The following is a 27,319-nucleotide window of genomic DNA, read 5'->3' on the forward strand; positions in this document are numbered from 1 at the left end:
CAACCTTTGTGGATTAAACACTGTACAAATCATAGTGTTTCTTCCAGTTTTGGGGACTTAACTTTGAACCCTTTTTTTTTTTTTTTTTTTTTTTTTTGCACAGGCACCAAAAAGGTGACAATACAAAACAGCCATTGGAATTCTTTGTTTTGGCACAAAATTTCATTGTTTCTGATGAGGAAAACTATCTCAAATGTTGTCGATCCCAGTGGAGGGAAGAGAAATGGGGCAAGTGGCTGCTCCACCCAAAGCTCTCCAGTCTCTAAGTGGAAGTATCTCCAAAGGTTTCTGGGAAGGCCCCACTGAGCCATATCCAAAAAGCCCAGGACCAATCCCAAGCACAGGTACGTTCTGTTTCATTGTTTCACCCCACTCTTCATGTGACAGCTTTCTTTAAAATCCCACAGTACTTCTTTGTCATCTGGAAACATCATTTCTGGCTTGCTTTCTCTTTTTCTTGCTCTCTGATTTCCAAAGGACTCTTAACTGAGAACCTGTTTTCTCCCTTGCCTCTACACTTTTGTTAACTCCACTTTACATATTCTATTGCTAAAATAAAATAAAATAAAATAAAATAAAATAAAATAAAATAAAATAAAATAAGACTTCAACTGAAAAAAAAAAAGAGGTAAAGTCATTTAACTGTAACTGCAGCATTAGTGCCTATCTCTCACTGGTGCCAAAGGTGAGAGGAATTTTAGTAATTCAATAGATAGATAAGATAGGAGAGATAATTTGATTTAGTATTTGGCTGTACTATCTTTCTGAAATACAGTGAGGCTAAAAGAATGCTAAAGGTCACACGATATGTTTCTTAAGGTAAAAGAAATAACTTTTTCTAAGGGGATATGTTCATTCCAGGTAAAATTTTAATATTTTTAACACTTTGCTGAGAGTCACCCTTTAAAGGAAGCTCTTGTCCCACAGCTCTGCAGCGATTTTTAAGTGAGTACTTTCCCTCCCTCCACATCCCCACACTAACACCAAGGGTGCTCACAAGGAAATCCCAACAGGCAGACTGTTATTCAGGCCATTTCTGCATTTCTAAGGCTCATCGACCTTTCTTTTGTCAGATAAAAGCTTCCCATCTCTTTAAGCCCTTCATTCTTGCAATAGTCCCACAGAAAAGTTGACATCCTTGGCAAGGAGAGTGAAAAGCAGCTTGTCCGCCCTTCCCAATAGGCCAGGCTGGAGTTGTTTTAGCCTGTTTAAATCTCTCCCCTATTTATATGCTAATGTTCTGGTATCAGCAGAAAGTATAAACAGTGTTGTTTACAGCTCCCTATAGTCTGTGAGCACCAAGCTGCTAGGAGAATACAGTGTACTGGCCAAAGAGATGTATTTATTGACAATGAAAACGGCCACTTCTAAGACTCTGAGAAACAAAACTGAACTGTAAAAATGCAGTGTCAGCCAACAATATAACCGTACAGAGCAGGACTGGCAAAAAGCCATTAGCCAGGGGGTCAGTAATGGGCCCCGGGGAGCTAGGAGACTTCATTTTTAACAGGGAGAGATCTGGGGAGACCTTGAGCACAGAGACCTCTGAGAAGAGAGCATCAAGCTCTTTGGCACGGCGGCTTACATGCTCCATTTGCTATTATTGCAGATTTTTGTTAGTGGATAATGGCTCATAGCTTGGCTCACAACTCTCCTGGATCCTGAAGTGAATTAAACTCTCCTAAGAAAAACAGCATGGTCTAAAGGAGCAAGCACAGGAATTCTTGAGTTCAGATCTTGGCACTCTATTTCGCTATGTGACTCTTTTCACCAAGAGAGCATTAGTTATTAAAAATAACAATAACAGCAAAACCAGGAAGCAGTGAGGATGTACATCAAAGATGTTTGTGCAGTGTCAAGCTCTCTGAGGACATTAGATACCGAGCCTGCCTCTACATCAGTCAACAAAACATTGCCCACTGTAATGGCACTCCCTGCTCAAACTGGGGGAAATACCTGCTTAACTCAGCAATGCCTTATCTCCCAGGAAATAACGACTAAAAAGCCTTAAAAAATCCCATCTACCACAGTGTCTACTGTGTGCAAGTCTCTCATGATTGTATAATCACTGATGAAAGATGCTAGACTGGCTGACCTGGCAATCTTTATAATGTTTTTTTCACTGAAAGATGGAAAAAGGCTGTGACAAAGTTTAACTCTCATTCTTCTACCACATATATTTTTCAGCTCTTGCCAGATATGGTTCTCTTCTCCACTTCCAGGAGGGACAATCCAGGGGACTTTGACTAAAATCCAAGGGACAAGGGAACCCTCTCATGACTTGAAGTCACCCAGGCCAACTGAGCCTCACCAGCTGCCTGCAGTGACAATACCACGCTCTGCTCTCTGTGGAGGGGGACTCCAGTGGCCGGATCATCTCCTCAGTGGTCCAAAGCACATCACACCCATCCGTACCACTGCCTCTCCTGCTGGGCAGTCTCAGACAAGGTGCCAAGAAAGGACTGAGTTGTTTTTTTGTTTCCAGACCTCACGGTGGTCCAGCAAAACCAGTGTGGAGACACATGGGTAGGACAATGTGAATTTGCTTGGCTGTTACTGGAGAACTCTCCATACACTGTAAATTAAAGGAAGCCACCTACTCAGCAACTTTGCGTCGGCACTAAATTCACGAAAGGGTAAAATGCCAGAGGACCACTTGTGATGGCATTGTGCCTTGTCAGAGCAGCACAGCCACAAAAAAAAAAAAAAAAAAAAAAAAAAAGAAAAAAAAAAAAGTTTGAGGTGCTGAACAATGAGAGTATTATATTGGCAAAGATGTGCTTTTCTTCCAGTGGGAATTCAGTCACTAAGTGCATCAAGAGGATTTACAGCAACCTTTTGCTGTAATAACAAGATATAGGCCTACATGAAAATCCCATGTTTGGCTGTGGCACACTGGCTAAGACTGCTCTGTCTCCTTCTTGTAGTGAGTTCCCAAAGAAGGAAATTGCTTATTTCTGCTACTACAGTATGTCTGAAATCAAGGAGTAGTCTGGTGGTGCCATGCCAAATTTTCCGATGCATAAAGTTTCTCTGTCTCCCGAGTTAAAGTAATCTGCATGTGGTCTTGCACATATTACTTACATCATCTTTTAAAGAAACTTAATCCGTCCAGTTTCAAGCTTTGAAGTTTTTCTGTACAATGTAAAAGGGTTAAGTCTACCCAGACTGCGTCAGGTGCCCTGCATGCATCACACCGCGTATTTTGTGGGATTACAAGTGCTTATCAACTGTGCAAATAAACCGGTCCAGTGTATTTATTCCACTCAAGATTGTCTGAAACTGGTTCATTTCTAATAACTGTCAGCTAAACCACTAAGCCAGGTGGGGATGATTCTTGTTGGAGCCGTTTTGAGCTCTAACAGCAGTTTCTAAATCTCCTTCCATTACTTATTATTAATTACTGTTTGTTAGGCACCAGCAGTGCAATCGGTGCTAGGTAAAAGACAAATAAAGGCAGCCCCCGTACCAAGGGGTTAACCTTTAAGCACAAGGCATATCAATTAAGATCACAGTATGAACAGCGAGAGACGCCTTGAATCTGAAGCCAGGAGCCGGGATTTCAGTGATTGTATTTCTGGCGTCTGTGTCTGTAAGAGGATGAAAAGGCACAGAAGTGTTTTGGGGTAGGTGGGGGTTTCGGTCAAATTGAAAACTGACGCACCTAAAACTAAGAGGGAGAACTGCAGATGCACTTCTTAGATATGTGTCTACAGAAATATTAATAAAGAAAAGGCTAGAATGTAGTCTTACATAATTCATTGCTGCTGGGACACGGGCCGGGAGGGAAGAATGGAAAAAACAGTCCATAAAGATGCCAATAGTTTCTAAGCAGAAACATCTGTTGAAGTCTTAAAAACGGCCAGGCCTGCAGCAAGCTCAGCAACAGGAAAGCCTGTAGTTGATCACCCCTACCCTCATCAGCCCCATGCGCCCCTGCCCCTGGGATCCGCGCGGAGCTTGGAAGATAACTGACACCATGAATCAAGCCCGGCTCCTTTCTTCAAGGGGAAAGGGGAGGAACAGAGGGCCAGGATGGGCGTCCGGGGAAGACGAATGATTATTTGGAATGGAGGTATTCAGGAAGAGTTACAAAAGAGTAAGGGAACACGCAAAGGGAGACCTAGTGGCTTATCCACTCTGCCCCAAAGGGGCCAGTGCTTGGAATTTCCATTGCTCTGTCCAGTTTAATTTTAAATGTCTCAAAGCAAAAGGCCTCGCTCCCCTCGGGAGGCTATTGCAAAATCCCACAAATCATCTGTGTCTTTTACATGACTGCCCCTTCCTTTGTGATAGTTCATTTAATTTTCTTTGTTTTCTCTTGATATTCAGCACTGCCCCTAGACATATCAGTTCCAAACAGAAATTTCTTCTTCCTGAAAACATTTTTCTCCCTTCTGCTGTCTTCTCTCAAGAAAAGAGCTATCTTAAAAATATCTGTGGAAGTTATTATTTTGTGCACCTCTGCAGGATCTGCATCTGCCTACGGGAAGGGAGCATGGTTCTGTTGGATCTTACAAGGCTCTGTGAAATGGGGACCTCAGCTGCTGTATTACAAGAGAAGTATAAATTGGCAAAATATCTTGTATAGTAAGAGTTTGGAGCTTTCCCTTCCCAATCGCTGATCATTTCAGATGCCAATTTTGGCAAACTGCTTACTAGGTCATGTTAAAGCTTCTTTAAGTATATAAAACTTTAACCACCAAGAAAGCCAGACTTCAATCAACAACAATGAAAAGTTTAACTACCAATCTTTGGGTAGGATATTCCATTTTTCTTTCAAATCCAAAACTCAAGCAGCCTACGCTATCTGTGGGATTGGGCAGCAACCTAGCAGTAAATTTCAGAGTTTATAAAGGATCCTCTTTTAGAGTCAGTGGTGACTGGAGGATCATGAGAACTGTATTTCACTTCTCAAAAAAGGTAATATTCGAGTGCTTGGGATTTCTAAAGTATTTACCCTGCACTTCTGAAAATCTAAGCAGAAGCCTTCCCCTCCCTTGAAGTAATCTCTAACATTTTCCTGTTTTTCCATGTAAAGAGAAAATAGCTTTTCTTCATAAAGCTAGACCAAAGGGTCAACATATGACTTCGATTGGAACTCTTGCTGTAATGTTAACCGTGCAGTCCACACACAGCATGACAATAACACAAGTGAGCAGAGCGGGAGGGAGCAGAATAGTGGTTAAAGTCATCAGATGCTCAAAAACAAACTCTGCAGTTTCCACTATTCGTCAGTTTTCGGATTTTGACCTAAGTCTGCACTCAAATTGGCACTTTGTGATTTGCTTCCTGGCCCAAATGCCCAGAGTCCTCAGCGCTGAACATCAAAGAAAAAGCTTGCTGCTTGAGTGGCTCCCTTCCAGCCTGCCTGGCTCTCTGCTCTTCCCCATCTTTTGCTTTTTTCATTAGATAGGCAGCTTTGGATAAGAAACTATGGAGCTTTGCGAGGCTTTGGGGATCCATTTATCAACTTTTGTAAGATCTTTTCCACCTTGACGCTTTTGCTTTCTGGCTATTTCTAGAAACACTGGATCGGGGAGGACTTTCTGATAGTAACCTTGTTTATGTTGTTGGTTGCAGAGCTAGTTATCCTTACTTCAATGTCAGCAGTGGTACAAATAACATTACTAGAAGCAGTGGTACTAGACCTAGCTTTTTCATGTCACGCAGCTCAAAATGCCTGACCAAAAGGCCTTATCAGCAGCTTGGCTTCCCTTTCAGGTGTAGAGCAAAGTTTTCACACTGCATGTGAGGCACCGGATGACTTCAAAGAACGAGAAACACAAAAAGGATTAGGGAGCTTCTTGCTTCCCGCTATTCCTCCTGCAGATTTGTAGCCAGTCTCAACCAGCTGCCTGCATCCAGTCTGGGCTCACGAAGCCCCAGTTCCCCGCAGGTCCTCTGGCAGCACACAGGAAGGGAACGGTCTCCAACAATGCAGGAGTAAAGGGAACTTTTAACTCAATGTTAAGCCTCTTAAAATATGAGCTGAGGTTCCTCTGAGATTTTATTAAATCTGCCAGCCTGTGAAATACTGCCCAGTGGATCAAAGACACAATGCGCCCTTTCTTAGCTTGTGTTCAGCTCTTCATGGATCTCCAAAGGGCAGTAGGGCTGCAATGTCTCGTTAGGTCAGTCACTAAATACAAGGAACCCAAAAATTCACCAGAGACCAAGAGTCAGGATGGGACTCTGCCATCCCTTGGGGAGCACGACGTCTGACCCTTTTAATTCATCTTCACTCCCTTCTCCCCCCAGTACACTGAGAACCACTCACTGCTGCCGATGTATAAAACCCTGCCACGACAACTACTAAAAAGGGCAGCTCCATGCTGGCATTGATCCTGCCTTCATCTCACTGCATTCATTGTCTATGAGAACAGAGGCAGGATTAGAAGGGGGTTTAGAGTGCAACCAGGCAGTAAGATTAATAACTGCTCTTGGGTTCATTCATGATCAATTGAGTGTGTGTGAATCTGCAGAGGACCTTCTTTAAACAATCAGTAGGGATAGTAGGGGCGGCTGTGGGACCAGAAATCCAGCAAAGCACGTTTCAGTTACACAGCATTTCTTGTGGGGAGGAATTACAGGTTTTGCTATCTCTAAGTCTGCAAATATGGCTCTGCTTGTGTAGATCTGCTGGTATTTACCCCCAGATCCATTATATACCTTACACTACCCAGAAAATCCACTGACTCCAACGGGCACACAGTCAAGCCTTACATGAAGGAAAGTTTGCTATCAGGAACGCTTCCAGGTACACACTCGAAATGTGTCAGCTACTTTTTAAACAAATTAAACACCTTGAAGCCTACAGAATAATACATTTCACCAGATTTGTCCCAGCGTTATCTCCTACAAGTAAATACAGATAAATCACATGATCTGGTTCCTTTTCCTGGAGGGTTAAGCATTTCCTTTAAGAATTCTTGTATATGTGAATACAAGATACAGCACGCACAGAAGTCACAGAGGTGACTATTAAATGGGCTTTCTGTGAACCACCACGTTGGTAAGACCTGACTGCTCAAAGTTCAGGTGTTGCTCATGTAAAAATGAAAGGTGCAGCCACATGTGAATCAAAACTGTTTGGCTGTGTTGTCCATTGATCACCTAATTCTGTTAACATCACAAATCAACGTATTTTTGCAGGACTTCGACTGAAGAGTAACCCAGGTGCACATGAGTGGGGAGTGCTTCTGGCAACCATTCTTCTGGGAGTGAACTCACGTGGAAAAGGCACATGCTGGGCTCTGATTAAAGAATATACAGCATCATATTATGTTTATTTCCAGAAATACCCTTATTTTCTATGTGTGTCTTTTTTTTTTTTTCCTGAAAAACATCAAAATAAAGAACAAGCTACATCTAAAGGAATGCCCACATCCACTACTGACATGGTGCTGAGGGTAGCAGTTGGCCTCCCTACACGGTACTACAGAACAACTTTGGAAAAAGGTGAAAAATATGTTTCCCTATGTAATGGTCACCAATACCTCATAGGCATGTCAGTGCAGCCCTGGAATGCCTAGAGCCAGGCTTCAAAAATGTGGAGCCCTCCAGGCATTTTGCTTGGCCTGACAAAGGATAGGAGGGAGGGCACATGGTCGCTCTGCCCCTGCTGCACTCCCTAACACGTCCTGTAGGACCAGAATTCGTACTTGAAATAATGGAGCATTACCTGAATAGACATCCCACAGCCTGCATACAGCAGCTGGCCCTATTCCTAAGCATTTAGAAATTGGCCATCCCTATTTAATTGAAACAGCAGGAGAATTTATGGAAGCAAAATTTAATTCCCCCAACTGATAATTGAAAGATTAACTTCTGGAGGGAATGCCTTGAGATTTTTAATGACCACACACGATCAGGACCTTGGTTTAATATCTCAGCTATCCATATAGTGCTGACTGAAAGAGTGCTGAGGGTAGCAAAAAAGGGAAAGAAAAAAAAAAAAAAAAAGAAGGGGGAAAAAAAAGACATATAGGCCTGTGCCACCCAATATGTAGTGTAAAGAGTTCAGTGTCAGACCCCAAAAATCTGTCTGTCCAAGGAACTTCTTATTGATTAGCAATTTATACTGGCATTAGTGAGAAGGAGTCCAGGAAAAACAGAGCTGCTACAGTGTGTTTTAAATCAAAACAAAACAAAAAATTCCCACAAAACGCCCACATGCTCTTGTTTTCATTAAGCCAAGTGCCAGTGGCTTCTGCAGACCTCAACCAAGATTGTTAATGTTCTGACTTGGACTACCTTTATGGGACCACCGTATGAGACGCTCATATTCACTCTCCACAGTAATTTTAAATTCTGTTTCCAATTCGTGCTAACCTTTTACCTCCCCCAAAACATTCATGAAAAATACACATTGGCATTGAAGGGAGAATGCAGCCCTTCCCATTTAACACGATACACTGGGGCAAGGGACAGGGGAAAGCAGAAGCAGGCTGTGCAGTGAGGCTGCACCGACTGGCCCAAGGTAGCTCAGCAATGTCTATGTGGTGCTTTACCATCGCAGGGCTATATGACTTGATCAGATTATTATGAATTAGACCTTGTTAAATGCTGCTGAAACACAAACCTCTTTGGCCGCTTTAGCCCAGAGCAGATGATGGAAATCTCCTTTTTTGCTGATATGAAGCTGCTCTGCTTTGGGTTGGAGGCACAGCAGTCCGAGCAGCAAGGAGGACAGCGGGTAAGCAGAACGCATCAGTCTGCCAGGCTGTCACACCGGCACTAAATTCACTTAAAAAAAATAACCAGGAGAGACAGCTGGTAAGATATCTAAGAATGCTGATACTTCTGAGAAGGGGAGCGAGACACGGGTCATTTGTAAAAATAGCAGAAACCCTGTCTGTAACTTCAGCAACGTTCAACTTTTGTATTTAAAAGGGTCCTTGGAGGCTGCGGCTTTCGTGCCCATACCCCAGCTCCCAGGGAGCCTGGGAAAATAAGCTCATTGTGTCGGAAGGCCTTGAAAGGGAAAGGCGGCTTGCGGGAGGACGGGAGGAGGGGAAGAGCAAGAGCCCAGCTTGAAAACGCATGGAGCGAACTAGAAAACAAACACGTACCTACCCCTGCACGCACACAGGCCCTTAAACTCTGCCTGAACTCCGAAATCTGAGACCAAGCTGGTTTGGGAGCCACTGCTCACTTTTCTTCTTCTTCTCCCCCCTCCCATTTTTTTTTTTTAAAGTCATCGTTTTGTTTTCAATTACCTCCTCCTTTGTAAGGAGGAAGAGAAAAATCAGCAAAGTTTTGTGCGCGCGCGTGTGCGTGTCTCGCAGGCAGCTCAGGAAGAGCGAGCTGTCAAAAGCCCAGCCCAGTGTCTGGCTTTCTTGGTCCTGGTGAGGATTTTATAAATATTTGGGAGGTTGCACGGGGCGGGGGGGGGGGGGCTGCGGGAGGGCGGCTCGATAACTTTTGGGCCCACACAGCACACAAGTTTTGAAAGCCTGCTTTTCATTAGCATCGCCTAGCAACCCGCTCATCTGCTGCAAATCTCATCACGCCCCAGCAAAGCATCCACGGCATGCTAATCTTTTCATTTAATAGAAAAGCTGCTGTAATCTTTCTTCCTTTTCCTTTCTAAAAGAGCAGACAATAATAACGATAAAAAAAAAAAAAAAGACTCTGGCCCTGCTCCTCCTGCTGCCCCGCACCCCCGCCGGTGCTTTCGCCGACCCAGCGCTGCGCCGCATTCCCATGGCCGACCCGTGTGTGTGTGTCCTGCCTGATACGGCCCAGCTGCGAAGGCGAGCTTGGGTCAGTTTTTGCTTTTTGTGTCAGGCGTGCTGGGAAGGGCGGGAGGAGAGGGGGAGTATTTTTCTGGCTCTGTGCTGAGAAAGGAAGGAGGAAGGCAGGGATACGGCACTCGCAGGCAGAGCGGCTTAAAGGCAATCGCTGGCTGCGGATCCTGTAACCGAAGCCTCCCCGGCAGGCAGGAGAGAACTGGTTTGTTCTGGTGTGTGCACATGCATGCGTGTGCATGTTTCGGTGTGGTGCACAAGCCTGAGCTCTCCCTCCATCCACAGGAGGAGGGCGAGTGGTGCTCCCCAGCCGACGAATTCCTCCCCCGAGCAGCTGCACGGTGAGCCCAGCGCTGGAATCTCCCCGGGCCTTGCCTGTCCTTTCACTCCGAAAATATCACGCCTAAGGGGAGGGGAAGTGGTTTGGACAAAATAAGATTTGACCTGAGCATCTGCCCAGAACTGAAACCAAGCGTCTGCCTCCCAGAATTGTTGGCTTTCGATAAAGCTCTGATCATTTCTCTTGCCACCTGCCCATCTTCAAGCATGTCTGCGCTTTACGGGCCCACCCGGAAACACCAATCTGTCGTGAAACAGGCCATGCGTACAGCTCCTCAGCTGGACTCTGAAAACACGCAGAAAAGCACATTTTCAGCTATCCAGGCCCATTTTTACAGATAAGCACTCCAATAAACAAGGTCTGTGTTACCCTGCCCTGTGCTTTTCTGCCAGTCTCTTTCCCCTCTTTTTTTTTTCCTCTTTTTGTCTCTTTATTCCATCTTTTTCATACTTTCAAATATGTCTTCTCCTCACTGCTCATAAAGAAAAAAAGTCCTCAGACGTGCAATTATGGGGGTGCCCCCCACTCTGCTTAGCACCCTGTCCTATTTCCTGAAGCTCTGAGCCTTGGCCACCACCACACCCACACGTGGCGATGGACAGCAGGCTCCCTCACAAAGAAAGATGTTTCCTTTTCCCCTCTCCAGCATAATGCTGGAAGCATTCCCATTAGTGAGGTGCTATAAAGATGACTGCAAGATCACAAGGCCCTAAAGCAAAGATTAAGTCACTTTGGGCAATAACGTTGTTGTCACACCTAGGGAAATGACAATGGGGCCATTGTGTAACAGATCAGGTAGAGATACTACAAATTTCCTAAGAAACCCAGATTAAAACTGGAGCAGTGTGATGCCTTGGAAGCAGTAAATGTTATGTAAAGTTGGAAAAGATACTGATATTGTGGAAAACGTCACAGTGCTTTACATTCTTAAGTGGTATCAGGGTGAACAATTTATTTTCATCCCTATTCTTACATGTATAGTCCCAGTAACAAAACTTTGGAGAGCCCAGCCGAAAGGATGGCTGTAGGGCCAGGGGAAAGGACTCTGAGGAAGTTCAACCAATCTCAGCAACATCCTCTGGCAACAACTTCAAAAGGTTTCACGGAGCAGAGCGCCCACAAGCAGATGAAATGAGACCCTTCATGCACCATTTACTGCACTTGACAGGGAAGAACTGCCAGGTTTCAGAAAACACAGCCACCTCCTCTCTCTGCTCTTCTAAACAACTCCGGTGCTACCAGCTCCAGCTCCCTGTGCTGCAAACGTTTTCAGAGCCATCAATCAGGTGAAAACCCTGTTCCCTATGCACACACTGGGCTTGAAACCATTACGGGCTGGCTCTGCTCCCACTGCCAGCTGGAGACAGAGGTGCTTCAAATGCGTTCTACGGGAAAGGAAATACAAACCCCACCTTCGGTGGTTTTTAATTAAAAAAAAAATCTCAAGCCTCATTGGTTCTCAGGAAAACATGGACTTGGCTCATGTTTAAAGTGATAGTGTGGAAATAAAATTAGTGTTTTAACAAATTCCCTTCCCTCTGTTACCAGGACTGCTAACAAAAGGGCTGTTCACTGTAAAAATAAGACTTTCTGGTCACTGGAAGGCAGGTATTTTGGGCTTAAAAGACGAGTTAATTCAGTTATGAATTGACTCCTCTTGTTAGGAACTTGCACCTATCTTTTTACAGTCCTGCATTTCTTTGAAATCAATTCTGGGCTATTCCAGGGACAGTCAGCTCTGTTAGGCTGGATAACAAACAGATAGCAAAGTAATTGCGCCAGATGGCAGAGAGCAGCAAGTGAGGAATTGAATGCCACTTATCCAAATGGTAGATCATTTCCTGACAACTATCATCTCTATAGAGATAGAGGAGGATATATTCTTGTGAGTGGAAAATAAACTGGAACGGAAACAAGGTTCCTTGGTTGGGGTGCAAACTGTGATAATGGTAATTTTTCTGTAGTGTCCCATTGAACAGAAATCAAATACGTGACATGTCTCAGTTTGGTCTTTGGCGAACTTACAGGCAGGTTTCTGATACGCCAGCCTAGCTGACATTCTTCTTGGTAGAACGAGCCGAGAAGCCAAAAACTGAATGAACATCCTTTAGGCCCCCAGAGGACAGGAAAGGACTTAAAAGGTTATAAAACATACTATTTTTTATTTCTGTCAACATAAAGGTAAGGAAACATGACTGCAAGCTCCTCTTGTTAACACTGAGTTCAAGTGTGTGGATACAGCTTCCTCACAACCTCTACTGGAGAAAAAAATGCTAGAGCAGCAGCAAATCATCTGTAATGTTCTGTGCTGGGAAAGGCTCAGGGATAAGCAAACAATAGGTCCTTATATGCATCAACCTTTTTAAAAACCAAATTGTAACAGCTTCACTGTACAATTTATTCTGCTTGCTAGTGGTCATGTTCCTGCAGTATTGGTAAAATGACAGCTTCCAGTGAACAACACACAGAAGACATTCACATCACTGGACAAGGCTGAGAAATACAAGCTTTCACGGTGTTCTGCAGTTCAAAGAGAGGAAAGTTTGTCATATTGGCAGAATATTAGCTGAGGGAAAGAAAATGTGTGAAGGCAGTTAAATAAGGTTACACAGGTGCTGCTACTTCAGACTGTGGAAAAGAAATAAATTGTAATACATGTGAAAGAAAATAATCTCCCTAACGCTCGAGTCTCCGTATGCAGGGATAAAACCACAAGCCTGCTTCAGGAGTGTTGCCCTCCTCGAACCAGCCAAACATCACACTGACATTCTTTAGTGACTTGTGGTTTGGGGAGACGGCCATATGCAAAACTGAGGGCTGCGCAGTTCTTAGAACTAGGAACTATTTGTGTATGTTCTGGTAAACTCGGAGATGCAATCAAGCCAAAGAAAATTTTACAGGCTAATAGATCTCCGTCTCATGATAAATTTTATAGTCTCCTAAGACGATTTTATCATTTCAGGCCACTCCTCACCCCTTGCAAATCAACAGAGAGTTTCCAGTTTTAGTGGGAAGATGAGAAGGGTTTAAATGCTGCCAATATCAAAACATTGCATTTCAGACTAGTTGGAATTTGGAGCAAGACTTCTGTGATTGCTAGAAATAGGTCAAACTCAAATTACATCCGAGAGTACTGCAAAACTTTAAAGAAACCCAGGGAAAGAAATAAATGAAGTTATTACACTACTGAAAAAAAAAAAAAAAAAAAAAAAAAGCCCTTACCTTGAACTAATTTGTACTGAAGTAGATACAATTTTACCAAAGGGATTTTTAAAATTTAAATTGTTAGGTAGGAAGAATTATTGCCGTATGCCTTACCAAAAGTCCTCTTTGTTCTGGATTGAACTACTATATATATGTATAAATTTTTTAAGAGAATTCATACAGGAGATACCCTTAATGTTTCCACAGACTGAGCCTATCAGTGAAAAAATATCAAGAGTTGGACTCGTTACTAAACATGGTATTTTTTATTAAAAACAAAAAACAAAAAACTGGCTTCACTAATTTCTAGTTGTATTAAACAGGTATAAAAAGAAAAAAGAGAAAAAAAAGGTCAAAATACCAGGTTTTAGTTTATCATTGTCAAACACTTCTAAATATAAACTGGCAAATTGCGTCACCCCTCCACATTCCACCACAGGAAAGTGCTGGTATTTTTAGGGTTCGGGTAGCTTTAGATCTAAGATGCACACTTTTAACTGCCTGCACAAGTAGCAGCCATACTGGTCTTTCTAAAGGCAAGAGGGGATTGAAGCAGGCATCTTGCCAGCCAATTGCTATCTAACAGCAAAACAATGAGATTTAAAAACCCCAGTGTAAACGTAAGGCCTGGAGATGAGCCCCTTTAAGCTCCATCTCCCTGCGTTTTTTCTCCTCCTTATCTCAGCCCTAATCTTAAACCTCATCACAGCTGTCACCTGGCCCATCAGTGTCCTGGTTCCACTCCGTGCTGCTTCCCATTCTTGTTCCTTCAGGATGCCCAGAGGATTACTGTGAATGGGGGATATCATTTAACTTCACATTTCCAAACACTGCCTACCAGTGACTCAGCAGTTCATAAAGGCAAGGAAAAGGTGTTGCAAAAGAAGATGGATTCATTTTGTTCTGAAACGTGCTTAGAGTATCGTTGGATAAATTTTCATATGAAAATAAAAATTCTTTCCCTTTTTTTCCTCTTAATATCCCATCCATCATTCGTTCAGTAACGTGCAATCTGTACTACAATAACAGAGGCAATAGGGCTTCTTAAAAAAACAGAATTGCTTTAATCACAGGTCAGACAACATGTTTGTTCCCAACAATACTTGAAACTATCAAAAAGAAACTTTCCATCTAAATCATCCAGAAGTAAGTCCCTTATATAAATATTCCTGGCCCAAAAGCTATGGTAAGTTATAATTAGTTGAAAACAAGATTTTGTAATGGAAAGCATCAGACAACTGCAACAGCCATAGTCCGATTAGTTCTGCCTTTGCATCGATGATGCAATGACAGCAATTCCCAATGGCAGAACAAGCAAACACATCCAAAACAACATCCAAAAGGACTCCTTAACAGATCACTTAGGACACATCAATATATCCAGATGCTCCCAGCTGCCTGAACAACAGGGGCAATTCCATGCCTATCTCTGCGCTGGTATTAACTCATGGGTGTCCTCTGGAGGTCACTGCCTGGGCTTTCATGTGGTTACGACGCCTTTGTGGTAAATCCTTTCTGGTTTTGCAGGTGTAGAGATACGTGTCTTACAAACACAGCTTTCTCCTAACTTCTCTGCTCCCTCCTTTTGCCAGCAATTACTCAAAAAATGCAGAAAATATAGCAAAAACAAACAAGGATTGCCTGATCAAAGCTTTCTCATTCTGTTCTACCTGAAACTCAGTTTAGTGATGATAAAAAGTAACAAGCCCTAGGAATGCTGGGCTCAGGAGTTCTCTAACTACCAAACACACATCAGGGATGAGCAGCAGCACGATTCCCCCGTCTGCCAGTACATGGCCACTGCATTCTCAGGCAGAGGAAGGCTGAGGACAAGAAAAGTCCACGGCCTCTGACCATGCAGTCTGGGACTTCCCTGCTGACACCACCACCAAAGCTTCCATTCCCGACCATCATCTTTCTGTAGTTAACTGCAAGGAGCACCGCCGACTCTTTTCAGAAAGACTAAAGATGCTTCAACCAGTTTTAGCTGGCCTAAAAAAAAAAACAGAGGATTGTTTTTTGGCCAGTTTAAGCCAGTTCCTGCAACTGTTCAGGTCAGGAAAGTGCAAGTGCCAGTATAAGGGAAGGCGAGGGGAGCACACAGCTGGGAGCTGAACAAGCAGGAGCACAGCAAACCGATCAGTTTAAATTGCCATGGAGATGAACCCTAGCAAAACGCAGGAAGAAAAAATTTGCAAAGAAACACTTCACAAATCTACTGAGTTAGCTCATGAGCTCCTACATGTTCGCTCCTTAATGCTAAAGCACTTTTTCAGATATTTGTAAGAGATCTTCCCTGCTTACAACAGAGGTAACTGGGCCCTGCTCCACTCCTTTCCACTGAAGGCAGTGGAAAGAAATCATGCTGCTTTTGAGCAGCAACGGCAATCAAGGCAAGAAAAACAAAACACAACCAACAAACACAAGAACAATGAAACTAAAATATAGCCATGCAAAAGTAGTCCAGAAGGACAATTACAGACAGCAAACTACTGTGAGAGAAGTGGTAAATGGAGTCACTTTGGGTTTTGCACTGAAACCTGCTCTGTTGAACATCCTGCACTAGCTGGAAAGTGGAAATGATTTACAGTAGGCAAATTTCCTGGTGTGTGACAGCTTGAATGCTGGCACAGTCACGGATATAAGTCGATGCTCCCCGGCTTGTAAATTAAATAAGCTTTGAATTCTTTACGAATCGGCAAAGTGTGTATAAGCTGCTCAAAGGCAACCTGGCGTGTACCTAAGGTAGGCTATGGCCAGCCGCTCTCTGTGCAAACAGCTGTCTTAGTCTGAGATGTGACTGCCCTCCAGCTGCTGTACCTGCCACCCTGCTGAAGGCTGCCGTCGCCCCAGCTGTCGGCGTGAGTGCTCCTAACCTACTTCAGGCAGGATTTGTCACATCAGTGTAAACGACTGGTTTGAGCTCATGCACCTTTCCCTTGCAGGAAACATAGTGGGGAGCGCACACACGAACCCCTTCCACGGTCGGAGGTGGCCAAGAGAGGTCACTGGTCAGTAGTCGGGCTGAGTACTGCTCCCAGCTGGCTCCGGAGGAAGGGGGCTGCCCAGAGTTTTTGACTGCTTTCTTGTTTACATCTGGAAATTGCATGGGTTTAAGCAAATGTACGGTTTATATCCAATTCTCTTAACTACTGTAAACCCTTGTGTAAGCACTTACTGAAATTTAGCTTAAGCATGGGTGTGGCACGAGTTTCACTAAATCTGTTAAACTGATTTAAATTAAACGGGTGGGATTTCTGTGTATTAACAAATCCTTTGCAACCCCAGGAGGGCAAATTCTCCCATTATGCACATACCCACGCAGGAGTAAACATGCACACAGCAAGAGTAAATCACATCAGAATTTGGCTCTGCTCTAAGCCTAGACCAAGTTTTAAATGGTAACAGATCCCAAGTGACAAATAACAGCAAACCTTGTATTCCTTTACTATTATTCCCAGGGCAAAAACACTACTTCAAATGCAGGGAATATGAAGCTTTCCATCCTCACCATTCCTGCACCTATTTTCCTCAAGCTCAGGGACAAGCTTTGAGCAGAAGTGTGCAAGAACCTTGGTCTCCCAGTACTTCAAAGGGTAGAGGTCTTGCAAAGCTCCATATCCTGCCTGCTCCAAAGAATGGAGCAGAGCTGCCTTTGGCTTTTGGGGGAGGAGAAAGGAAGTGCTTGTAAGCCTTGAATACAACCAGCACATACAGTAGGTCTGATTCTTGTCCTATCAGCCTTGACGCAATGTGTCCTTTTCCTCCAGCTACTTGAGATAAACAGGAAAGCAAAAAAAATCAGTGCTGGAAAAAATACAAACCAGTTAGGAAAGAAAACGTTATTGTCAAGTGTTCTAATGGTGATTTCAAACAATAGCGAGTACAGTATGTCATATGAAAAACACTGCTACGATAGCCAATCATACAAAAACTAGAAAAAAAAGACTAAAAAAACTCACACTACAAGAATAGGTAGTGATTACAAAAAATGCGTTAAGTCACTACAAACAGCTTATAAGTAACAAAGCCTGCAAAGTGGTAATATTCTTGCACCCATTTTTCTGACTGGGAAAGTACTTTACAGACAGTTTAAGAGGTTTGCTGTGGTTTGCAGAACAATCCCATTTTGTACCTGAGTGGCTGCCTAGCAAAGCCTTGAATTGCACTACCTTCCTCTAACCATTAAACCATACCAAGAAGAATTCTTTCATTAATGCCTTCGTACACAAAAACAGGTGAAAACTGGTTATAGAGTGGAAGCAATCTGTTTTGGCACTCAATGCTACTTCCAGGAGCCAAGTCAACTTTCTGGTGTGAATGTAGTAGACTTCATACCACTGAAAGGGCTCATTCTACAGCTGAAGACTATAAAACATATCCTTTCACAATGATGTTTGTACCTCTGGAGCAGAAATCCCTACTGAAAATATAGGTAGGTTATGATAGCAGACCTCACTTATACATTTTGTATTTATAAGTTTTGTTTATAAATACATTGGATACAGTAAGTTAAATTAGTAATGAAGGGCACAGCTTCACATAAACCAGTACAACTCGGTGACGTGATGAGAAATGCCTGAACCAGTTCCATCTTTTATTAGTGGGCTTTTATCATTTGTAGCACGGACATGAGGGGACTTGAAGAGACCCATTCATCTGCTCAGTTAATTTAACAGATCTCTTTTTCACTATGGAGTATGATACACTGTCACAAATAATTAGCAGAAATATGGAAATTGGTATTTTCCAAACTCTCCAAATGCTGTATCCCACACATTTTCAAGAAGTATTTCAGAATTATCTACTGGCTGAAAGCATTTACTTATGTTATCCAGTCACTCAACAAGTGCAAAGCTGAGCAGACATGGGAACTAAGGCGTTCCTAGTGTCCATCAACATCTTCTACCCATTAGACTGTGCTGCTTATTCTCATTCTAAAAGACATAATTGTGATTAATTGTGATTAAGAATGAGTGACTATTTTTATCTGATTAACCCATTAAAAACCTCTCTATTCAGTGAACTGTATGCAATGGGTTTCTATTCCAACTTTTAAAGAATGTTGGTTCATATCGAAAAAGCAACAACCACAATCAACCAACAAACACACAAAACCTCCCCACGCCCTTGTTAAAACTGCCATGAAACGAGTCTCTTGAAGTGTTGTGGATGGACTCTACCATGCAGACAGTACTCTCCAATCCAGTCCTCCCACAGAAAGGATTGTAAGGCGTTATTAAAGCAAAGAGAAGAAAGCTGCTCCCAGGACATCCTGGGGGAACACACGCCCACGCTGCTGCTGCTCAGGTCGTGTGGCCCCAGTTCTCCACGAATGCAGCCCCTCTGCTCCCAGTGCTGCTGTACCTGTCCCAGGTGTGCTCTGCCACTGCCTGGGGTTGTTCCTTTTTCCATTCACAAGTCAAACCAACACTCGTATTTTCCTCACGCTCTACAGACTTCTGCTGGACCACTTGGCTCTTTCCATATAGCAGGGCATGATAGTTGGATTTACCTACTTGCTGCCTCCTACGGAGGTTTTTCTCTTGTACCTGTCACCCTGCTTCTGCTTTCTTTCCTTTCTTTCCTTAAACCCAGCTGACAGCACTACTGTTCTGGGCTGTGCCCTTTGGTTGTGGGGTTGTCCACCCTGTTCCCAAGACGAAGTCTCTGCCCTAAAATGCAGGTCAAGTAAGTTAGCACTTCTGTGAACTAAGCATTCTCTTTGAATACTATGAAAAAAAATAGCTTGTTCACCAAAGAATAGAAGAAAAGGAAGGTTTATAACTCCTGACAGAAAACACTTGCTGGAACATAAAGCTGGGAATGTATTGGTATGGTCAGTTCAGGCTCAGGAGAGCCAACAGCAAGAATACCAGCCTGCAGGTTTCACTTTCTGTTAATGAAGTGGCTTTTACAAGAGAATTGTTATCACATTATTAGAAAAAAAAAAATCAACAAAATACTTCCAGAAAAAAACAGCATACTATTTTATGCATCTGAACACTTTTCCTCTCACACTCCCACGCAAAAGCACAGGCTGTGACTCCACACTAAATCTTGCTTTCCATCATAAATCAATCTGAGGGAAGAGATTATTCTCTAGTTTCTCTTTATTAATTACTTTAGTTAAAGTTATATGTTAAAATATCCACCACTGATTTTCTAAGCAAACAAACAAACAAACAAATAAACAAGTAAAAATCAAAGCTGAAACCTATGAATTTTGACCATTATGGGAATTTTTGCTTCTCTTCTCTTGAAAATAACATGACCCATAGCCCATTTTTCAGGCCAGATTTCAATCCTCTCCAGCCAGCTGTCAGGAAACCACAGAAGGTGCTTGAAAGAGCACAAGAAATGGCTGGTTCTAATCTGAAGGAAAAAAAAAAAAGTTGAGGAACAAGGCAGCTACTTGTGGCAGAATGTTATTTTTTCTTCAGTCTCTGCCTGCATATTTTCACAACATGTGTACTCTGTTACCCCGTCACTTCCCTCTTTTCCTTGGGTAAATAACTCTGCTTTGGAATAAAAGAAGGCCCAGGGGTGCTACTTGTAAGGACTGCACTCGCCTTGATATGTTGTTTTTGAACTGAACGCATACAATGGCCACATTTCAAACTTGGACCTTTGCCATTATAGATGTTGCTTTTAGTTTAACCTTCTCAGATGATGGGGAGGGGGGAGGCTGGAGGTAAGGAGGAGGCTGTGAGTGGGGTCATACACTCCATCTTTTACCAGATGTGGGATCTCATGGGAGCCGAGCATGATGGCCCACACAGACCCCTCTAAGCACACAACATAACAGACAGAGAAGGGAATGCAATCTAACCCACTCCAAGTACCAAGAGTTTGCAAAATCAAATACAAACTCCAGAAAGAAATGGATGACTAGGCCATACTTTCACTATCTAGCTGCTTTATATATATATATATATATATATATATATATATATATATATAAAGTAGGATTATATATATATATATATATATCTATAAAGTAGGATTAATACTTTTTTTGTAAAGAAATCATTTGTTTCCAACTTACTGATGAGGAAGGGAATCAACTCATAGGAGCTCTTTCCCACCTTCTCCTTGCAAAATGCGTGCCCTGTTAAATGCCCTGCACGGTAACACTGTGTTTCATACGTGTAATGCAGCCTGCCATTTGCAACCCAACAGAGGGACTGGACTCGATTAGACATCTCTTCCATAGAAGAATCAGATACAGAATTGGCACCTAGGAAATTCTGGATTTAACTGCCTCTAATACTAACTCATGCTCAAATACTAACCCAGTTTAGGACACCAGGTAAGGTACACTTTTCAATACCATTCTCATGCATTAAATGGCACCCTGGCAATAGGTAGGGGAAGGACAACAGTTGGCAATGGGCTCACCCTGTGCAGGTACATCCCAGACTACTTCCAAGTGGCATCTGGATGAAGCTTGAACCCCTGAAAGCTTTCACATGTACTGAACAACTCAGAGCTGGGAGCAGCTGCCAGTGGGGCTGAGCGTGGTATTCAAGCAAAATGAATTTGGGAATAAAGTCTTGAGCAGATCCTGAAAGGTGTTAGGGAGGTTCAGGAGGAGTTGAGTATTCTCTGCGCTATACAGTATTATGTCATGCTTTGCAAATATTTGGGAGTGTGTATTTTACATGAATGTGCCTACTTCATAATACATCTAACCTTATCTGATCTCAAACCCTACAACAGATCACCCAGAGTCATGCTTAAATGCTTGGTCTTTGTCAACCAGCTCTTCATCCCTGATCTCTCTGATTATCCTAGTCTGATCCCTTATCTGTCTTCCAAAAATAATGCAGTTACTAAGATTTTCTCTTCCCCATCATTACATCATCATTTCTTTCACTGAATGCCCCTTCTTATTTATCATTTTCTCCTTGATCTCCTCAGTATCCGTTACTAAACCTACCTTTCATTTCTCTCCCTCCTTACTGACACACATCCTGCCCTCAGCTGCACAGCTCAGAGGAGTGACCAACCACTGGTACAGAGCACAGATAAATTACAAACCACATGGCTGAATATTCTTCTTGGGATGACACACTTTTCTTCTGGCAAATCCCACCCAAAGAACCACTTCTCCCTCAAACCCACCATGTAATTAGCCAGCACACAATGGAAAAGATAAAGGGCAGATGATATTTCATTGTCTGTTCACCTGTTATGGGTGTGCTTCCATAACCTAAGTACTAGCTAGCAGTACATTTGCTAGCCATTAAAGCTCCTTGAAAACTAACTTGGCACACTGTGAATCTCAGATTACACACGTTTTGCTCCCTGTCCAAACAGCACACCTCATCTGGAGCATGAGCAGTGATCCATTGCTGAGGAGGGAGAAGGTGCTGCTCGAACTGCTATAAATGGGCATACGCGAGGTCAGCTTCTAGCATGTGTTATGTGTACAGAGATTGAACCAGTCCCTTGGATATGCTCCTTCCTGAGACAGGGGGAATTAAAATCATCTTTATCGTTTGCTTTTTGCAGTGTAGAGAGATTCATCCAGCATGGTATTCTAAATCTAGTTTTTGTATCAAAACAAAAACTAAAAATAAAATGTGTATCAAAACAGAACTAAAAATAGAAAGTCTGTGACCGTTCAGTTGTTCGAGAAAACGTAACCCTATCAACATTTTTCTTGCTGCTCCCTCAGAAGAGATTTAGCAAGGAAAGTAACCTGTAATTGGGAACCTAGAAAGCTCTAGGGAGTTTTACAGCCCAGAGCCCTGGAAGTCCAAAATAGTTCCACAGCAGAACGGATGTTACAGAAGCTGCGGATTTATTTATACGCACAGACATATCTGTGAAAACTCCAGGAGAGGTTATGAGTAAAATAAACTTAAATTTCTGTAGCCCCTTTACTAACCAACTGAACTAACTAGATTATTTAAGTTGGTGTCAGGTTTTTACCGCTACTAGGATGCAAACAGCTCTGGAGCAAAACAGCAGTACTTTGTAAGAGCTGAGCAGCATTCTGCAATGGCAAACACCATATAAAGAGCCCTAATAATATTACAGCAGGAGAATTTAGGCCCCGCATAAGGTAAATGAAATTCAGATGCATTTTGGCATAGAAGGGCTAACAAGTTTTTCACCTATTGCGTATGTGATATGCTCCCAGTGCTACAAGAGCCAGAATGTCTAAGATTAAAAAAAAAAAAAAAAAAAAAGTCTCTGATGTCCTGCCCATACTGCAGAGTTAGTCCAGGTGATTGAGTGACCAGGGGAGGCTGGCCAGGACAGTGCAGCCATCCCTGAGGCATCCAGCCGTTCTTCTGGGTGTCCCTTCTGCCTTTTGTGGGCACAGCACGCAGTCCTGTGCTGTAAAAAATGGTTTCTTTTCTCAGTGCAGTGCTTCTCTGTCCCTCCAGGCACTCTCAGAAAGAGGAAAGAGTTCCTACGGAGAGATGCAGAAAGCCACCCGGAGCTCGTGTAATTCGGTCAGTACCCACCAGTACCCTCCAGCACACACTGGATGCCTCATCTGGTGAAGTGGCAGCAGGACCACGGCTCTTCAAACGCTGCTGCCAGTCAGGCCAGCGTGGCAGGCCAACAGCTGGGTAGCAGCCCTCACCAGGCTAACTCTGCAATGGAAGACTTAAGAGGATTCAAACAAAATAAAAAGGGATAAGGCCTGCCAAATCATGAAAACTTCTAACATGGCACTAGCAATAGTATCTGTGCAAAGAAACAGAGGAACATGAGAGATGGCTTAAAAAAGGTGCTGCCATGACCTGGTACTTCAGAAAAAGTGGTACAGGCCCTCATAAAATGGTACTTGCCCAGAGAAGCTGTGGATGCCCCATCCCTGGAGGTGTTCAAGACCAGGTTGGATGAGGTCTCTTACAAACATCTTACTGTGTCTGTACCAAGCAGTATTTTCACACTGTTCCCTTCCTCTCTCCTTTGACTGGATAAAGAGATAGGAAAAAAAACAACACAACTATGAAGACGGATGCCCAGGGAACCCTCATAAATTCACTTTCTGTCAGTCAAACAAACGAGACCCCCCTGGGAAGCGATGAGAAGGATCCTCCTCACAACAGCCTGACTATCAAAAGTCACTTCTCTCATGAAGTACTCTAATCTCACAGGACTGAGTATCATGATAATATGAAAGCATCATAATAGCTTGAGCACTGTGAATTACTTTTGTAACACTGGATGTGTGGGGCATGTTTCCGGCATGCTGGTTCCTGGTGATGCTGTTTGAATGTCTATATTTCAGAATTTCTGAATTACCCTGCGTCTGAAAGATTCATATGCTATACACACTCAATTTCAGAACAGAAATGCGATTCTCCAGACATCAAATTTCAGGCAGTCACTGCATCCATCATAATTTTAGCAAGCTGGCTTTATCACTGCCCAAAGTTGCATCCTATTCCTCAGAAATATAATGTATGTTATCTGGTACAGTCCTACCCAGTATTTCCAAAATCTTGTAGAAATAAGCAGCTCATCAATTCTTTCCTTCAGGGAGTGCCATATGTCTACAGTACTTCAGTTCTGATGGCATTTCTGTCAAGTTCCAGATTTCCTTTCACAGTTTCATTTCTGTAGTTTTTAGACTATAAACATTTTGCAGCAATCCATGTGTAAAGGCATCCCACATAATCTGAGGTGATATCTCCCGCTCGTTTTGTTTCTTTACAGCCTCCCTAGAGGTTCTGAGGCAGCACTTTCGCATGCAAGTAAGCCAAGCTAACCTTGCATTTAGCCATCTCCTAACCCTAAAAAAGAAACTGCCCTTAAAAACATGTTTTATTTCAGCTGTATCCTTGAAACCCCAAACTCTGTGAAACTAGAATGAACTAGTGTAAATCAAACAGTGTTCCTACCACTTAGACCCGCCCTGCAACCCTTTCCAATCAGGGAATCTAAAATTACCATATTTACAGCATCTGCAGCAGAGCCAAGTACAAAACAAGATGAATAGCTGTGACGCACAAGGCAGAGTGTGGAAGTATGCAGCTGGGCCTGCAAACAATATAGGCACTCGGCACTGAAGTCCATCTAATGCTTTTCACAGACCAGAGTGACTAAAAGGGGAAGGGGGGGAGGGAGGGGAAGAGAAATTCCAGGAAGATGAGTGAAAACAGCAGAAATCCCAGGCTGCTTCACTAATGGGTAATTGAAATGACTCACAAAAGGTCTAGTAGGGAATTCAATTAATTAGGACGTGACTGTGCCGAGGGGAGGAGGGAAAGAAAAGAATGCTGGCGATACAAGAAAATCGCTCCTCTCCATTCACTTAAAAAAGGGCCTGGAAGAAAACCTCAAGGGAGGAAAAAGCCAAGTTTTTCAAGGCAGGGCCTCTACCCCTTCTTATGCACAGAAAAAAAGCCACAGTCAAACTGCCTTGGCTTCAGAGGAGGAGAAAAGGACAAGTAAGTATATCCCTATTCCTCCCCTCCTTCTCTTTCTAATGAAAAGGAAGGAAAAAAAATAAAATCGGGTATATTAATTACGTCACCGTTAAGGCAACTGGTAACAAGCAACTATGAGGACAAGAAAGAGGAATGAAGCAGGATAGCTTAATACAGTGCTGGTAAATAGCAGCTGTCTCATCGTAGCTGTACTGTTTATTCCATGTGCCAATGAGAAGAGGGAGATAGGACGCAGTGGGAAGATGAATAAATGAGAAAAAAATGGGGACAGATGAAGGAAAAAATGCAATGTGAGAAAGCAGAGAGAAACCGGAATGGGGACAGGCAAAAGGACTGGAATTAACAAAAGAAGGGAGTAAAGAATGGAAAAGGAGTGGATGGAGAGAAGATGAAGGGATGGGAATGTATTAGAGACACAGGAGAGGGAAAACCTCTAAAGGAGAAGAGGAGCAGATGTGGGAAGGGTCAGAGAAAGAACGAGAAGTTTCACAACCAGTCAGCAGTTAGAACTTGCTGTGATGGGTACATGGTAACAGCAATGTTGATTCAGCAACCATATATTGACAAATACTGCTTCTACCCAAGCCTCAGAGACTAAATTTACACTAGTGCTAGTTTAGAAATCCCCAAGAATGTGCAACCTAAACTTCCAGGCCCACAACCAACGATCATTACTGGTAGTGGAACAACTAGCCTAGATATAACAACCAGGGGCAAGTGTTCATTCATGGGATTGAAAATAGGATCTGCAATCATTTAGGATAAAGTTACCATAGTTTGAAATGTAGCTCTCATTAATTCCAACTCCAAGCTATTGCTGGCAGGCTGGCTGTTCAATTGCTTTATACAAAAGAACCTCACGGTCATTGTTTACCTTCGTGAATCATGATGAGATCTAACAAAAAGTACTTCTTAGGCCCTATCGGGTTCAGCACTGAATGCCCTCTGAAGGCTTAGATATGCTCTCACGCTCAAGGATCAAGATACTATCGCTGTGAAAGGTTGGCAAAGTTTGCAGTATGCTGCGTGTTTGGGCAATATCTGAGTATTTCTGTTCCCAGGGCTGTCAATCTGACATCTAAGCAAGAAAACATATAAATCAAACCAATAATGTCAGCTCCACTGTCAAAAGTTTCAGAAGACCAAAAGATTTTTTATAAGCTTTATTTACTATAACAGGGCAATGAAGATCTGGCACTGACCAAGAAAATAATTCCTATGTAGTTAAGATACACCAGACCAGGATGAAAAATGCAGTATTTAGCTAATGAGAACCAGTGTACAAATACTGATTCAAATACAATTATCATTATACCAGTCTGTGAATACACTGGTGTCCAGACAAAGAAATTCCTTAAATATAACTGCATCTAGTCTTTCACGGTTTTTAAGTTAGATTCATGCAAAAGTGAGCATACAGAAATTCCTAGCTGGTTCTGAGCCGACCGTCCAACACAAGAGTAAGGAGTGCCATGACATTTGGAGGAATCATCTCCCAGAAGAGGTATAAAGTTGAGATCCAAATTCCTACAGCTGGTTTAAGAAAAGAGCCCTTGGAAGTTCTGCAAAGACATTATTGTTAGTGCTCTGGACAAATGTAAATGCATTGTCATTTCTACCAGCTGGGCAGCTAGTTTCTATGGAAAAGGACTGCAAACAGTGTGCATTCAGTGCCTAGGTGCCTATGCAACAATGCAATTGTCATACAAGAATTACAATACAGCTATAAAATGTCAGTTAAGTCAGGCAATCCCAACAGCAAATTCAAGCTGGGCAGCCGAAGCACCACTTGACACAGTACTTTATTCTGCTTCAAAGCTCCATTCTTTTCAAATTCTCTCTAACATGTCTAATGAAACAGGCAGTCCGATGTGCTCAGAAGGTCATCAGTTTCTACCCAGAGCACCTCCAAGATGTAACAGGGCCTTGATTCCATTGCCAGTGTAATTTTGTTCTTTTTACTGGGTCTCGATCAAGTTGCATTCATGAGAACTGCAGGCTAGGTCAACATGTACCTCGAGGCTGTCTGGATTCTGTTAAGCCAGGCTTTTTGACCAGATCCTCTTCTCCCCCTCTTACAAAACACTCAGCAGAAAAAATAAAATAAAATCTCTCTCTTCTGCAAAATTAAAATAATTAAAATAAATTCCTTTTATCTCTCTAATTAAGTACCATCCTGTATTTAGTCAGTTGACAGCACCAAAGAATGATTTTTCTGTATTCCACAATGTCATCCTCCCTGCCTGGATCTATTCAAAGCCTCTTGTACATATTTAATCACTCCTAGCCAGGCCTGGCTAATGAAATGCAGGGCCTTGCCCTGACCTGACCTTGCTATTTCTATTTTGGCTCAGCACATCCTCTGCTAGTTGGTTAAAAAAAAAAAAAAAAAAAAAAAAAAAAAAAGAAGGTTGTTTCTCTTCTCTCTTGGACTTAAAGGTCCTGTTACTGGCAGGGGGTATGGTCAAGGACACTGCTGAATACAGAATGAATGACTGAATGATTGTGAACCCTGATTTGCAAAACTCCTGCAAGCCCAAAAAGGACCACAACAACTTAAGCACAAAGTTTTTTTCCCCCCTTTTTCTCTTTGGCTGGCAAGG

The 27,319-nt window shown here is 42.8% G+C and overlaps 1 protein-coding gene across 1 annotated transcript in view; it reads right to left on the reverse strand.

The window, feature by feature from the left end:
* The window catches only part of RAD51B (RAD51 paralog B), a 379,679-nt gene that overhangs the window by 66,993 nt on the left and 285,367 nt on the right, over nt 1–27,319 (reverse strand).

This window comes from Aythya fuligula, chromosome 5 (assembly GCF_009819795.1).
Source record: "Aythya fuligula isolate bAytFul2 chromosome 5, bAytFul2.pri, whole genome shotgun sequence".
NCBI classification, from domain to species: domain Eukaryota; kingdom Metazoa; phylum Chordata; class Aves; order Anseriformes; family Anatidae; genus Aythya; species Aythya fuligula.